Source organism: Diadema antillarum, unplaced genomic scaffold (assembly GCF_040938485.1).
Source record: "Diadema antillarum isolate AM-2024a unplaced genomic scaffold, OU_Dant_1.0 seq00000048_RagTag, whole genome shotgun sequence".
Lineage (NCBI taxonomy): Eukaryota > Metazoa > Echinodermata > Echinoidea > Diadematoida > Diadematidae > Diadema > Diadema antillarum.
This window is the reverse complement of record NW_027271157.1, coordinates 125614-141336: the sequence shown is the minus strand read 5'-3', so window position 1 is coordinate 141336 and position 15723 is coordinate 125614. Positions and strand designations below refer to the sequence as shown.

The following is a 15723-nucleotide window of genomic DNA, read 5'->3' as shown; positions in this document are numbered from 1 at the left end:
TCACTGACGTGTTCTACTTATACTGCTGCATTTTCGCAATCCCCATGTATATATATCCAGGTGAACTTGTCCTTTAAAGATCTTTGCTAACGCAAATTCCATGTTTCAGACACATATCACATGGCTAATCACAGTCCCATAAAATTAAACTTACATACAGAGAGCTCGAATTGGCGGTGTTAATAGTCTTAAGATTGATATCAATCGAAACTCACAGATTGACTGCATATTGGAACTAATTGGACATCAGTTTCAACTCTGTCGGCCTGGGTCACAAGACAATGATATCGGTCAGGCAAATCATAAATGTCCCGCACACATTAAAGGTTTTTAATATGACATACAAATGCATGTTGATTTGTGTTGATTCATGATACACTCAACATCACTTTTGTGGTGAAACAAATATCTAAAAATATTCCATATATTTTAAAACAATTTTTCTTCTACTTTCCTTCAGATAACTTGGATACTCCCACAAACAAAAATTCAAAACCAAGATTCTAGTTATGACCTCATCGGTCAATCATTGCTAAATTACAGATATGTTAAACAAAAGGCATTGGAAAACACCTTCCCTCAACTCAGCATAACTTGCATATTTCTGTGATATTAATATGACTAACAAAAGACATGGCGAGGGAACAAATTAAGCTCAGTCTCGGGGAGGGTGCATTCCAATGTCTTTTGGTAATCATATTAGTATTGTAGCAATGATTGACAGATGAGGTCACGACCAGAATCTTGGTTTGGAAGGGTTTTTGTGGGCATATCCACGTAATCTGAAAAAGGAAATACATGTAGAGGAAAAATTATTCAAAAATATATGGATCGTTTCTAGATATTCGTTTCACCGCAAAAGTGATGTTGAGGGTATCATGAATCAACACAAATTAACATGCATTTGTATGTCACCTTTAACACATCGATGAGTCAGCTTGCTGAGAACAACATACCTATTAAAGAACATGTGCAATAATTGATCAAGATTTCTTGGGTTTACACCCTATCCACGAGCCGCGGGGAAGTCCCAAATTGTAGTTTAGAACTTGAAAGTTCGCGTGACCTCTCCATGAACCCCATTAACCCTTTTGCTTCCGGGTCACCCTCCAGTGCATATTGTACACTACTGTATTGTCGCACATTATTCGGTTTATCGCTTGTGCTGCATATGCATGTATTTCTTTCGGGTCTGTGGTTTAATCATCTCAGGGTTGTCAGTGAAAGTCTTAAGATTTCATTTATGTGTCCTGTGGATGTGCATCATAGATTAAAACTACTAGCTAATCATCCATTTTAAACTTTGAAGATTACAAACATCATGCGAACCAACTATGGAAATCATGCAAATACTGCTATTACCTTTAATCTTCATTGTATCCACTGGTCTTTCTTAATATAAAGAATGATCCCTCCACATCACAACTTGCTCATTAGGTCCAGCATGAAGACGCAGGACAAGTACTCTTGTTGGAAGTATTGATTGATATCGTGATGAAGAACTCATTGAACGACTTTTAGCACCTGCAAGATCGACTTGACAAAAGCCAAACGGTCTTTCCCTCTTTCCCTCTCTCTCTCTCTGTCTGGCAGACAATACCTTTGAAAGAGGATTCCTCCTTCCAATCTGACCAAAGCTGTAAAAATCAGGATGTCAATGCAATCTGATTTTGCTATTTCTCTTGTTTTTGATATCCCCCCCCCCCCCCACAGCCTCCATCCTTCAGCATTTTTCGCTGTTTACCTTCCAGTTTCGGAAGCTTCACATTCGTAGAGAATCGGGGAAAATCCTGGCGTCCGTCCCATCTTCCCCTCGGCCAGAGAGAACGCAAGTGTAAACACTGTGGGGACTGCATTCCCTGTATGACAATTAGCACTGCTTTGAAAACAATGGGGGGGGGGGGATAGCTCCTTGTGACAGGCTAATAAATGAGGATGTTTTTCCCCATCCTTGTTTCGATTGTGTGCGAACGACGACTCTTCTTCCAGTTTCACGAGCGCGCAAACCACCCGTCTCTCCTTTCCACCATACAGTCCCTTCTCTCTGGATCTTTCTTTTGTCATGTCGCCATGGCGATGTAGGTGGGTGGACGGAGGATCGTCATTTCGCAAAGTCTGCCTACTTTTTAAGCAGGGGGCGACTTTTATTTTTCTTGTTGCCTCCTCTGTTTTTCACTGCAAGAAGCCACCCACTGAAAACACGCAGTGTAAACAATTCCACGTATATTATGCCAGGACATTTTTTCTTTTCCTCTCTCTCTCTCTCTTTAATATAAATGGCAGTATCAATTTACCATGGTCTTAACACATTCAAGATTAAGTGCATTTTGAATTAAAAGTGTTCAAAACTGCAATTTGTATGAAGGGGTATTCTGCAGAGTAAAGTATGATGTTAGAAAGTGCTGGGGCCCACGCAGTCAGGGACAATGAAATTTCTCAAAGGAGAGCCAATTTCAAAAGAATCCAAAGAAAACATGTAATATCTCAGCAAAAATTCAAGTATAACAAAATAATATTTGAGAAGAGAAGGATTTAAATAATGCTAAAACTGAGAAAGCATAGCCTTAGAATGACCACAGTAAAAATAAGGCAACACCTCATCAAATTCAAATGAATATCTACGGATTTCAATAACACGATATAAACTTGGCAACCTACAAACTTTTAAAAATAATGTCCCCAGCCACACTCACTGCAGTTAATCTTGTTCACTGTTTCTCCTTTATATGTGAAATCAACTGGAAGTGTGAATCACAACAGTACAACACTTAAAATGATGATTTGGTATGCATCATATCAATACATTACATTATATGTATGTATTTTAATCAAAGAGGGCAACATTTTCCAAGTTCTTAACCTTGTGAATACCTAATGAAACGCAAAATTTGCAGAAACGAAAACAGTAGGACTACTCTAAAACGTTTCAGCCAACTTGAACATAATGTGGCATTACCACTTCAAGACACCACTTCAGGACAGATTCGGCAAATGCAGATAAAAAATCACTACATACAAAACTTTCAATTGACAGGGATTGGTGTAAAGAAAATTCAGATATTTCTGATAGGGAAATATAACTGTATGCACAGTATACATGACTCATATCGCCCAACAGTAGAAACTGTGAACGGAAACATCGCCTCGAAATGCCACGTGAAATAGAATCCCAAACGTTCATCCTCCCGCACCAGGCGATATCTTTTGTATTGTAATTCATACAATTTCAAATGCAGAGATCACGTCAGACATTTGATAGCTTTTGGTGGTGAATCTGTAAACGGAGTCAGCTAAATAAAAAACAGGTAATAAAAAAAGAATACCCTTCTGCAAGTACCATACTGTGGAACCATATATCTGACACCTTCCGTACTATACTTAGCAGTCCAACCATTCCAGCGTTGAATTGTGACCGAGGTGTATATTTCCGCATAAAATTCACAACCCAAAATATACAAATGTTGTAACTTTCATCTAATCTTATGTTCATTCTTAACTTAACTGTACATTCAATCTCACAATTCAGGACATACAAGTGTTCTAAGCCTTATCTACTTAAGGCTTGATACATTATATCACAATACAAATGTTCGAAGTTTCATCTGATTTAATGTTCATTCTGTATGTTCTTTTTTTTCTTGTATGCTGAACGTTCCATCAAAACTTATGAACCTTTACCTTTTAGAAGCTATTTCTTTTAATTGTTCATCTAATCTGACTTCTTCCTTAAAGGCATTATTTACCATTTGCAGATGAAACAAAAACCCAACTTGAGTGCTTCAAAATAGTTCTAAAATGTGAGTTAGGATAGAAACAACCAATGTAAAAATTTGAGTCAGCATGATTAATGTTAAGTATTGTTAAATATATACAAAATATGAACAATATCAACGATAAAAATGTTTCTAGACTAAACCGTCTACAGTTATGGTTTATCAAGCAAAATAGGGAATCCCCCTTATATTTTAGGTTTTATTGCAAATGTTTACATAGCAGGATGTTTTGTGATAAAATTGATCTACACATATGCATCACATGTGATATCTCGAACATTTTTTAAATTACTGCTCCCAAAGGTAAACTGTACCTTTAAGTGTTCACCTACTGTCATATTCTTCCTACGCTCTTTGATTTACATTCATTAAACTGTTCAACTAATGCATATTTACTATGTCAAGATCGGCATCACAGCACATCCGTGTCTTTGTAAAACCATTTCCTTAATACTTTTTTTAACATGAGAACTCAACCATAAAGCTGCACAATGTAATATCAATCTTCACGCCCTATCCTCTACCCGAGCCTACGCCCCTTCGCCCCACCCCTCCCTCCCCCCCCCCCCCTCCATTCTGTCACCACACCTAACAATGCACAAGAGCCAGTGCCTACCAATGTGTTTCGCACTGTCCCAATACAGGGCACAAAAGACGTCATCATAAAAAGCCAGTGTAGTATGAAATAGAAAGGATCCTCTCTTCATTGTAGATTTTTTTGTGTGCGCTATTCTGCTCTCCCCCCCCCCCCCCCCTCCAGAAATAAAGAAAATTTTAGAAAAATAGAAGAATAGGAAGAAATTGAAAGAAGGGAAAAAAGGGCTATTGTGCATTGTAAGGAATGGTAACCAAGCATGATCAGAGCTAAATTGAGAGCTGATCACACACACACAAGAAAAAAAAACCTTCCTTTCTGTCCCATCTTCCCTTAACTCCTTTTTTCGTAAAATTCGTCCAGAGAGGAATGCAAACAAACAAAAATATCAAGAAGCAGTGGCTCTGGTGAACTACTGTACATCACTGTGCCACTGGAAAAACAAAGCAAATAAGAGAACAAAACAAAACAAGAGAATGACAGTATTTCTTCAAGGACGACACAATGTCAAGATAATCAATGTGAACATACGATCAAATACAAGGACAACTATCACTATTAAACCTTACAGGGGAATGTACACACATGCACTTTTACCTATGCTTGAACCCAGTCAGCTTCTTCGACAACTATAGAACTATTTCCTTTTATGCTGAATTAATGACTTTTATTATGTATTATTTCACTGCCAACAAAACAGTCTGGGTGGATTGCTTCCCTTCTGTTCACACATCAAGTAATGTCCTTCACCCAAAATGGGAAAAAAGAAATTGATATCTGTTCATGTTACCAAGAAAGAATAAAGCATTGAAAGATATATTGCAACATTTCATGAGTACAGTATCTAAAGAACAAATGTGAAGGACATATCATTACAGCTACAATTGTACTATGGATACAGCTAGCAAACTCTACAATTTTGTTTTCTTGAAAGTTCATTCAAGTTCCACTGAAGGTGCGGTCAGACTAGCAAAAGATCGAGAAGTTTGAGATCGCAAAGTCTTCGTGATCTTTTGTCATCCGGTCACACTGGCAGCCAAACTTCTCGATCTTTGGATCGAGAAGTTTGGGACACTATTAAAGTGCGCGTGCGCAAGGAAGAAGAAAGAGCGCGCCGTCTGATGGCTAGTGATTGTGACGTAACAATGAACACCTGTACAACACAATAGCTGTTCGCTTCAGAGGCACCGCCCGAAAACAGGTGATGGACTGGTCACATGACAAAGATTGTGAGGTTTCTGCTTCTAGTGGTCACGCTGGCAAAAGATCGAGAAGTTTGGTGGGGGTCGGGGAAATATCGCTATTTGGAGTGGGAAGTTTTGCGAGAAGTTTTGCGGCATAACTTTGATATATCTTTAAGATCGCGATCTTAAAGTTCTCAATCTTTTGCCAGTCTGACCGCGCCTTATTTGTATAGATCTTTCAAATACTATTGTCTCTTAGAACCTCCAAGGACATATTTTTAACACTTTCTTTCAAGCCTCTTTGTTCAAATCGTCCAAATTAGAATAATGCAGATAAGATGAAAATTATCATATGCACATCATCACTATTTTTTGTGAGCACTCGTTCGGCAACATTATCAACCAGACAAGTGTCCATTCAATTCACTTGCCCAATGGTGAGATTTCATTGCTGGACAGGGCAGCGGCTAATTGTGCACATTTTAAGGACAAGTCCACCTCTATATACATGTGGATTGAGTGAATGCAGCAATATAGTGGAACACATCAGTGAAAGTTTAGGGAAAATCGGACAATCCATTCAAAAGTTATTAATTCTTAAAATATCTGCGCAGTCACAACTGGATGAGAAGACTACTACAGTGTATGATGTCACATGCATACAATGATATAAGGAAAATAAAAAGAGAATTTCACAAAACTTTACTTTGTATAACTAAAGGGCACATTTCTTCGACTTGTTACTGACGAACCAATTATTCCCCCTGCCTTCTGACAGAGAGAAGTCGAGTATTCTTTTGTTATGTGAGAAAAGTGAGAATATCTTAAATTTTCTTTATTCTTTCTTTATATCGTTGTACACACGTGACGTCACAAGGTATAGTAGTCTTCTCATCCAGTCGTGACTAAGCAGAAACTTCAAAAATTCATATCTTTTTGAACGGATTGTCCCGATTTTCCTCAAATTCTCACTGATGTGTTCTACTATTGTTGCTGCATTCACTCAACCCACATGTCTATGAGGGTGAATTTGTCCTTTAATGTGATCCATCAAATTGAAATCAATGTTTACATGATGGTTTCATGGTAGTTTCAGACAATCGAAAATTTGACTTGAATACTCTGTGTTGCCTAATCTGGGCAGCCACGGAAATCTCAGCCACTGGACTGCCGAGGAAGAAATGAAAGGCTTGAAAGAGATCCAAATTGATTAGTTTATTGGGAGAAAAGCTACATTTTCAACTCTCCCATTATCTTCTTGGTAATAGGATTCGCAGTGCCAGTCCTCAAGGAAGCGAGCGACGTGAGAAGTTCGGCGGTGCAAATACGATTGTGTGTGTGTGTGGGCGTCAACTGTCTGTCCATTTTTCTGCCTGTCTGTGACCAGCGTCTAAACTTTGTCTGTCCCTTTTGTAACTCTGAAAATTAGATTCAGACTTTCATAAGCTGGTATATTGTAAGAGGTAAAGAAGTCAGACCTTTCCTTATAATTTACAACTGGAAACTTCTTTATGATACAGGGGGAAACATTACTATCGAGATATCCAGCAAATTTATTAGGACCAAGAATAAAATTCAACCGTTATTCTTGGCACAAGAAGAGAGCGTATTCTCAAGTGACATAGGGTTAGTTTTTCATTTCTTTTTTTGAAAACTCTGAGGTGTATTATGGTAAGATTTCAAACATGTTGTTGGGAGACATTATTCTTCTGCCATGCAAAATTTCATGACATTTGCAAAAAGGGATATGCGACTTTTAAGGCTGGAAACTTCCTACAAAGTACTTAATTTAGAAACTTTTAGACGTCATGTAAAGTAGCAAAGAGCCAAACCAGTGAGTAACACTAGGTTGTCAGTATTTCATAACTTGTCTGATCTCCAGAGTGACCCAACAGTATAGCTGCTCTCTCAAAACCTCTTTCTCTTTTTCATTTAATTTTTTTTTTTCAAAGAGCAGCAGCAAAATTTTTTCTTTGGCTTGGAAGACACTTCCGTTTCATCTTCAGATTGTTTTTCCATCTGTCTCTTTGTCTGTGTGTGTTATGTTTCTTTGTCTCAACTCCCCAAAGTCTGCCTGAACCAGAAAAAAAAATGCCACTAGCTGTCGCACCAGCATGAACTACATCAAGTTGGCCACTGCAGCAAACGCTGTTAATGTTTCTGCATTTTTTTTTCATGCTTTAACGGAGCTACTACATTTCTCTTGAAATGTAACTCAAAAGGAGAGTCAAGTGCACTGAAAGAAGTTACTTTTCATGGGAGATATTGTATACATACAATCTTTCCAGAAAGCAGAACAGTTAGTATTTCAGTTCTTTTTTATCTTTTTGCCTTGAAAAAGAAATATCAGAGATTATAAAATATGAGTGGGAGGGTTTGCTCGTGTATGCACAGTATATGCATTGTGGTCACAACAATCTATGCATAGCTTTCTCTTTTTCTCTCCCCCTCCATCTTCCTCCACCCCCCCCCCTCCCCCCTCCCCCCTCCCCCCTCCCCCCCCCCCCCAATCGAATCACTCTTACGGGGATATACAGACATTACTTGTTATTAAGTTTCCAAGAGGGCATTTATTGTGTATGTATGTATGTATGTGACATATCGTGTGTGCATGTGTGTGTGTGTGTGCACGCGAGCGGGTCTGCAATACAAAGACTAATTCCCAGGGCATGAATGGGCGGCGGCGGGCATTGTTCTGGGCTGGTGGCATGGTAGAGATTCCACCCTATTGTTACACACTGATTTTTGTAAATTTACAATCAAACTTGCCTCTCTCTTTTTTTTTTATTTCCTCCCTCTTTTCTACACTGCCAGTCCATTCTTTCTCTTCCCTTTTTGTGTTCCTTTTCTTTCTTTCGCTCTCTCTTTCTTCTTTTTTACCCCCTTTTTTCTGTCATTTTTGTTCCTCTATCATTTTTTTTTCTTCCTTTGCTGTGGGGGAGTACACATGCAAAAAAAAAAGAAAGAAGAAGAAAAGAGAAAGAATGAAAGAAAGGTGGAAAGGATCCTTGGATGCAGGGTGTGTGATAAAAAGCGATAGACCTGCAGAATAAAGCTTTCTTTTCTTATGAGTTTCTCTTCCCCCCCCCCCCCTTCTTTTTCTCTTTTTTTTTATGCCCTTTCCATCCACAATGTAACACAATCAGTAATTGTACACAACATCACTTCATAGAATCAGGAATGCCTACACGAAACTAAAGAGAGAGAGAGAGAGAGAGAGAGAGAGAGAGAAAGATAGAGAAAGCATATATACCAGCTTCTACTCTACATTCAAATAAACTCTTATTTGCCGATGTAATGAATGTGAGCGTTTGAATAGCAAGGTTAAAATTTGAAAATGGGGAGAGAGAGGGAGGGAGACGGAAAGAGGAGAAATATAAAAGATGAAGAAAGAAAAGACGGAGAAAAGATAAACGACAACAGGAACAATGGGGCAGCAGAGTGCAAAAAGCACGGGAGAATAAAAAAACACAAACCCTGGCTACTTTTTGTCCATTTTTTTCTCTCTCTTTCATTTCTTTGCCGCACAGACAAACATCCCAATCCCAGGTCAAGATTCATACACCACTGTACACTACACGAACATTGCCATTCAATATGAAATTTTTACAAAAAAGAAAAAAAGAAGAGAATAATGTTTAAGAAAAAAGGCTGCACAGAGAGGAATCTTAGAAGTGCTAATGCCATACCATAAATTGTTCCCCCTTCAAAATAAACGCCATTCACTCCGACGAATGATGGATCGCGCACAAAGTGAAAGATGGGGTACGTTCTTCTTTTTTGCCCAATGTGATATCCCGTTGTACGCTGGATGCATCACGTGTACTATACATCCCTCCTCACACGATTATCTTGTCATTGGCTATGATTTCAAATCTTGTCTACATCCCTTGCGAGCAGCATTAATTTTATACGATGTGAAACACATGCTGATATTCTTTTCTTTCTTTTTTTTTTTTTGGGGGGGGGGTTTATTGATGTTTTATTCATATGTTTCAAGATGTGCCATGTACTACATTGTGCACCTTATAATTTCTTCACGGCAATCACTGTTGTAAATATTACATAATGCTTGTATAGAATCTACACTTCAAAAAAACAAAAACAAAAAATTCTGCATCGATTTTGCAGACGTATAGACTATGTTACGAAATGGTAATTAAAGGGGAAGCAAAACAATCTTCATAATTTCACATCATGTAGTACATAAATCGACAACTCCATCGTATAGATTTGTTTTGTTCTTCTCATTTTTTTTTTTGAGGTCCCAAATTTGAGTTTTTCATATTTTCTGAAAGAGTAAGTCTTCTTCTACATTATGCTAAAGTTTGGGATTAAAAAAGAAACACAAAAAGTGTGTTTTTAGCAGTTTTTCTCAATACTTTTTGGTAGAATAGTGTAATAAGGTGTGTCTTATGGAGTCCCCTTTCATTTCTTAAAAACCTTGTCCATAGTCTTCACTTTCAACTCTAATAACTTTAGAAAGAATGATGCTACTGCTTTGAGAGTAGGCATTATTCATCGACAGAATGTGTTGATAAAGTATGCTTAATTTCAACTCAATCTGATAATCCCTTCATTGTCATTGCTCGGGTGGTTTACATCCTGTTTTTGTTCCAGTCTTTGCACAGCCAGCATGGCTTGGTAAAGATTAAGCACTTGAATACACACCTACTATACTTCTGCGCCTCTTTTTGTCGGTTCACACTTTCCAGAGTGTGTGCTTTCTTTCCAATATTTAGGAGAGTCCATTTGAATTCAGTTATACAACATTTTAAAGCTCAAAGTCTGCTCTTTCAGAACCCGCTCTTAAAGGGATGTACAGTATTGGTGGAGATGAGAATTGGGCTTTTTAACTTTTTGCAAGATACCAAGAAAACACTTACAAAATAGTACAGAGCATACCATTTTAAGAGGAATTCAAAGTTTATTTGATGAAGGTCGGGTTTGGAAGTACTTGAAACATCCAAAAACAAAGTAAAACAAAGCAATTGCAATAAAATGTGGGTCCCCCACTTTATTAGAATCGCTCTGTTTCGGATATCTCCGCCATTTCAAGACAGATTTTCATCAAATAAATGTTGAATTCCTCATGGAATTACATGCTCTTTCATATTTCATGAGAGGTTTCTCATTATCTCACCAAAAAATGCTAGAAACCAAAACTATATGATCCCTTTACCTAAAAATCCATGTCTTGCGGCTTTTTGTTGGTTTTGTGATGCAGGGTCACACATAGAGAAAATCATGAAGGTGAATCCATTACACACCAATGGCAGATCTCAAAACTACTGTACCCACATCTAACACGAACAATGGTATCAGACGAACAATGCAAATGTTTCATCTCATTATTACAATGTCGGGATTCCACTGATCACCTCGTTTATGAAGGACATGACTGTAGTGCTTTCTGAGTGCACCAAGTTTGTTTTTATTTCAAAACTGATTAAAGGTATTGTTTACCATTGGGAGCAGCAATTTTAGAAATGTTTGAGTTATCACATTTGATGCATGTATACGTGTACATTAATTGTAGGTCTGTTGTATCACAAAACATTCCACACAATTTTTTTTTTTTTCAATAAAGCCTAAAATATAAGGAGATACAGCTGTATCACTATTTTTCTCAGTGAACCAAACTGTAGCCATTCTATTCTTTTAAAAAAAATGTAATTATAACTATTGTTCACATTTTGTAGGCCTATATTTAAAGGTCCTGTTTACCTTTGGAAGCAGTGATTTCAAAAATTTTCAAGATATCACATCTGATGCATATGTGTAGGTTAGTTGTATCACAAAATATCCCACCATATAACATTTTTTCAATAAAGCCTAAAATATAAGGTGATACCTCTGTTTTTCTCAATAAACCATAACTATAGACGGTTTTGTCTGGAAACATTTTTATTATAAATATTGTTCACATTTTGTATGTTTAACAATACTTAACATTGATTATACGGATTCAAATTTTTACATTGGTTGTTTCTATCCCTACCTCACATTTTAGAACTATTTTGAAACACTAATGCTGGGTTTTTGTTTCATCTGCAAATGGTAAATTATGCCTTTAACAATTGATACATAACATTGATTATACTGATTAACATTTTTACACATGTGGTTGTACTATCCCTAACTCACATTGTAGAACTGTTTTGAAGTACTAAAGCAGGGCTTTGTTTCATCTGCAAATGGTAAATAATACCTTTAAAGAACATACAGTATACAATATTTCATGAATGAATGTACACAAGACATCAACAGTTGGTGTAAGTTCTCTACAGACACACCAGCTGGTTTTGAGCAGAGCTCTACCTTGTATCCCATCTCTCCATCCCTTAAATCATAATTATGGAACAGGTAAATGATATGATTTAAATAGTTCAGAAATATGACAACAATCTGTTATGACTCCTTCCTTTCAATGTGTCACGTCATGTGTTGAATTAATGTCACCCCTTCCAAAAGAGATAGAACGAAAATGAAAAGAGCTTTAATCTACAGCTTGCAAAACCACTAACATTCTATCAGAAATAAAGACAGCACAATTTAACTGTATGCATGCTTTCTTTTGGGTTCTAAGAATAATATTCTGGAAGAAAAGTATTTGGAAGAAGAGGTTTTTTTGGAATCCTCATCATGCCAGTGTAAATACACAAATAGGTTGCTGACAGTAATGGTAGGGTTGAAATATGGATGATACTACGGAAGAAAGATAAACTTGTGGGCAGAAATATGTCCACATTCAGATCATATGGAGGGAAGGTGCCATGTGTGTTGTATGAGGCAGACCAGGAGAAGTTATAAAACAAATATCACTCTCTTGCCTAGAGGGCTCTATACTTCAAACAGGCAAGGAACCAATAAAACCACTTGCAATCAACAACATAAATAAATATAATATATATAGGGATATTTCTGTTTGTGTGTTGCTGCTGTTTCTTAATCACAGACATGAATGGCATCAGTGAATCCATACCCTGAAAATTGACAAAGTTTTAAAAAGGGCAGAGTGTTACAAACCCACAAAATACATTTGTAAATATCAAAAGCAGCTCATCGCTCGCTTTTTTCACTCGATGGACTAATTCTGGTGAGAGGTGTCATCCCACATTGCACGAGGCGCAGTGTACAAGGCAAATGTCCATTTTAAAGGACAAGTTCACCTTCATAAACATAAGGATTGAGAAAATGCAACAATATTAGTAGAACACATCAGTGAAAGTTTGAGGAAAATTGGACAATCGATGCAAAAGTTATGAATTTTTTAAATTTTTGTGTTGGAACCGCTGGGTGAGGAGACTACTACAGCTTGTGAGTCATATGCGTACAACAGTATAAAGAAAATGTAAAAGAAATTTCAACATATTTTCACTTTTTTCGCATAATAAAAGAGCACTTGACTTGCCTCTTTCTAAAGGCAGGGGGAATAATATTACCCATAACATTTGTCGGTAACGAGTCAGGGGAATGTGTCCTTTTTTCAAAAGATGGAATTTTGTGAAATTCTCTTTATATTTTCCTTATATTGTTGTACGCATGTGACATCCAAGTTATTCATACACTGCAGTAGTCTTCTCATCCAGCGGGTACTGCACAAAAACTTCAAAAATTCATAACTTTTGAACGGATTGTCTGATTTTCCTCAAACTTTCAATGATGTGTTCTACTAATATTGCTACATTCTATCAATCCCTATGTTAATGAAGGTGAACTTGTCCTTTAAGTAGGAGTCATTCTGAAAGCATTATGTGCTAATACATGCATCAGTTTCACAAGATATCCATATTCTCCATTGCTTGTGGTGAGCATGACAGTGGCACAATGAGACAATAAAATCCCGGCCGAAGAAAGCACAATGGCCGCTCGATTCCCGTGACACTGGCACAGTAGCATTTTTAATTTTGATAGCCGCGGCGGCACATTAACGGACCATTGTGGCGAGTTTTGAGTTTCCATTTCCTGAATCGCTTGTTCAGAAGCAAAAGACAATCACTTTCATGCTTCAGGCCTGTATCACTTGCAACAACTTGTTCTTGAACATGATGTACGACATTTTTCACGCTAATCGAGCATGCCTTTGGTGTGGTGTTTTTTATGGTTTGCTTTTTTCAAGACTATTAAATGTAAATTTATATGAATACTTGTACATTTTTCATATCATGTTCGCCCTATCATGGTACAGAGATATTTTTCGAACCAAGTCTGGTTTGATTCTAGGTGCACTCCATAATGGGAACGGTTTTTATTCTATCACCCACGTTGCCCAGTCTCAACTGTCATGTATTGTACTTTTGCCGTGGAGTTTGCAATACACATATAATTTACTCCTGAATATCTGTGCATATATTCATCAAGAAGAGCAAGTTGACACTAGAGATGGGCCATGTAGTTTGTGGCAAAGTCATTGCATGGAATATCACTCATGATTAGCAGTTGGTAGAAAAAATTCAGTTCTGGAACTAAACGTTTGATACCAGTAACTCTTAGAGTTATTGTTTACCATTGGGAGCAGTGATTTAAAAAATGTTCCAGTTATGACATTTGATGCATGTGTAGATCAGTTGTATCACAAAACATCCTACCCATATAAAAGATTTGCAACAAAGCCTTAAACATAAGGAAATATCACTATTTTTCTCAATAAACCATAAGTACAGATGGTTTATTCTAGAAGCAATTTAATCATAACTATTGTTCACATTTCGTATAATCTTACAATACTTAACATTCATTATACTGATCAAAATTTTTACACTGGTTGTTTCTATCCCTAACTCACATTCTAGAGCTATGTTAAAGCATTAAAACTGGGTTTTCGTTTCATCTGCAAATGGTAAATAATGCCTTTCACACATGTGAAGATAAAAAAAAAGAAGACATGCTTCAGAAAAAAAATACAAAGACAAAAATGTTTTTTTGTCTTTGGGTGAAACTTCTCTGCACAGAAAGTGTACTTGTTGCTCTCATGGATGAGTCATGAGATTAGTATGTTCGTTACATTCCATTCATGTTCAACGTCGAAACACGAATCTTGCCAATTGAATGCCTTTCTGTGGCAAGTGCACAATGCCCCAAATTCAAAGAAATTCCAGCCATTTTTCGGTCCATTTATTTTCTTTTTATATCTCACGGCTGTACTCGCAGGTTGCACACATTCGGATTTGACATGTGATATCTCGATACAGGGATGCTAGTTAGAATGAAAAGAGAGGGGCCTGATATACATAGTGCTACATGTACATACACAAAGCTACTTTGCACATATGAAAGGGCCTCAACGTTGATACTACCAGGGCCTAAATTCAGACTCTTACCTGAAAATGGCATTCCTCTTGATAATAGATATCATTTTCAATAGAAAAAAAAAGAAGATAATTCTCATGATTTGTAAACATGGGCTATATTCTTAAAAATAACAATCCACACTTTATGGTTTCCCACAAAGTCACAAAAAAAACACAATCATAATGCTTTAATAATAACAACATTCATCAGCGTAATGACAGATACAGTAGTTATATAACAGCAAGTCATATAACAGCAATTAAATGCACTTTGTAGACTATACATACCTCAAAAAAAGGCAGACGTTTCACAAGCCACATTGAAATTGTCTCATTCGAGGTGGAGTCTTGAACCCAGCAGCCACTCAACAAGTGCCTCTGCTCTGCCCCAGAAGACCCCCAGCTCTCCTTTGCTGTTGTTGCCAGAGTGTCGGTTCTGTGGCAGACCGTCAGTAGTCGCCTCGTAGACTCCCAGCGTCGGGGTTACCACAGCGTTGCCAGTAACAAAAAATTGAGCCTTCCACGCCACGACGTCTTGGTCGGTCTGAAAATTAGAACGGGAAAGGATAGCGCCCGTTGGACTCGAAGAAAATATCGACACAATCACACTTTAATAAAATGAGGGGCCCCCTCCTGTAAAAAAGAAACACAGTCTACATTTTTTCCCCCAAATAAACTCTTTTTTCCCTAGAGACAGGCAAAGACAATGAATATTGATCAACTTCCCCTCCTCCCTATTATGTTGTCACTGATGATGATAATGATGATGACATGAATATTCATAGGCTAAAGTAAGTATTCCGATGGGGTTGTTATACCGTTGCTCAAACCGGGCAGACGTCCTCTCAGCTGGATTTATTTCGACGGGGCTCAGAAAA

General features: G+C 37.4%; 1 protein-coding gene across 1 annotated transcript in view; it reads right to left on the bottom strand.

The window, feature by feature from the left end:
• Positions 1-15723, bottom strand: part of LOC139725518 (transcription factor Sox-6-like) — a 203467-nt gene that overhangs the window by 142964 nt on the left and 44780 nt on the right. The window contains exon 2 of the mRNA XM_071636601.1: positions 15134-15389. The gene's annotated coding sequence lies outside the window, so the exon portion shown is untranslated. The remainder of the gene's footprint in view (positions 1-15133; positions 15390-15723) is intronic.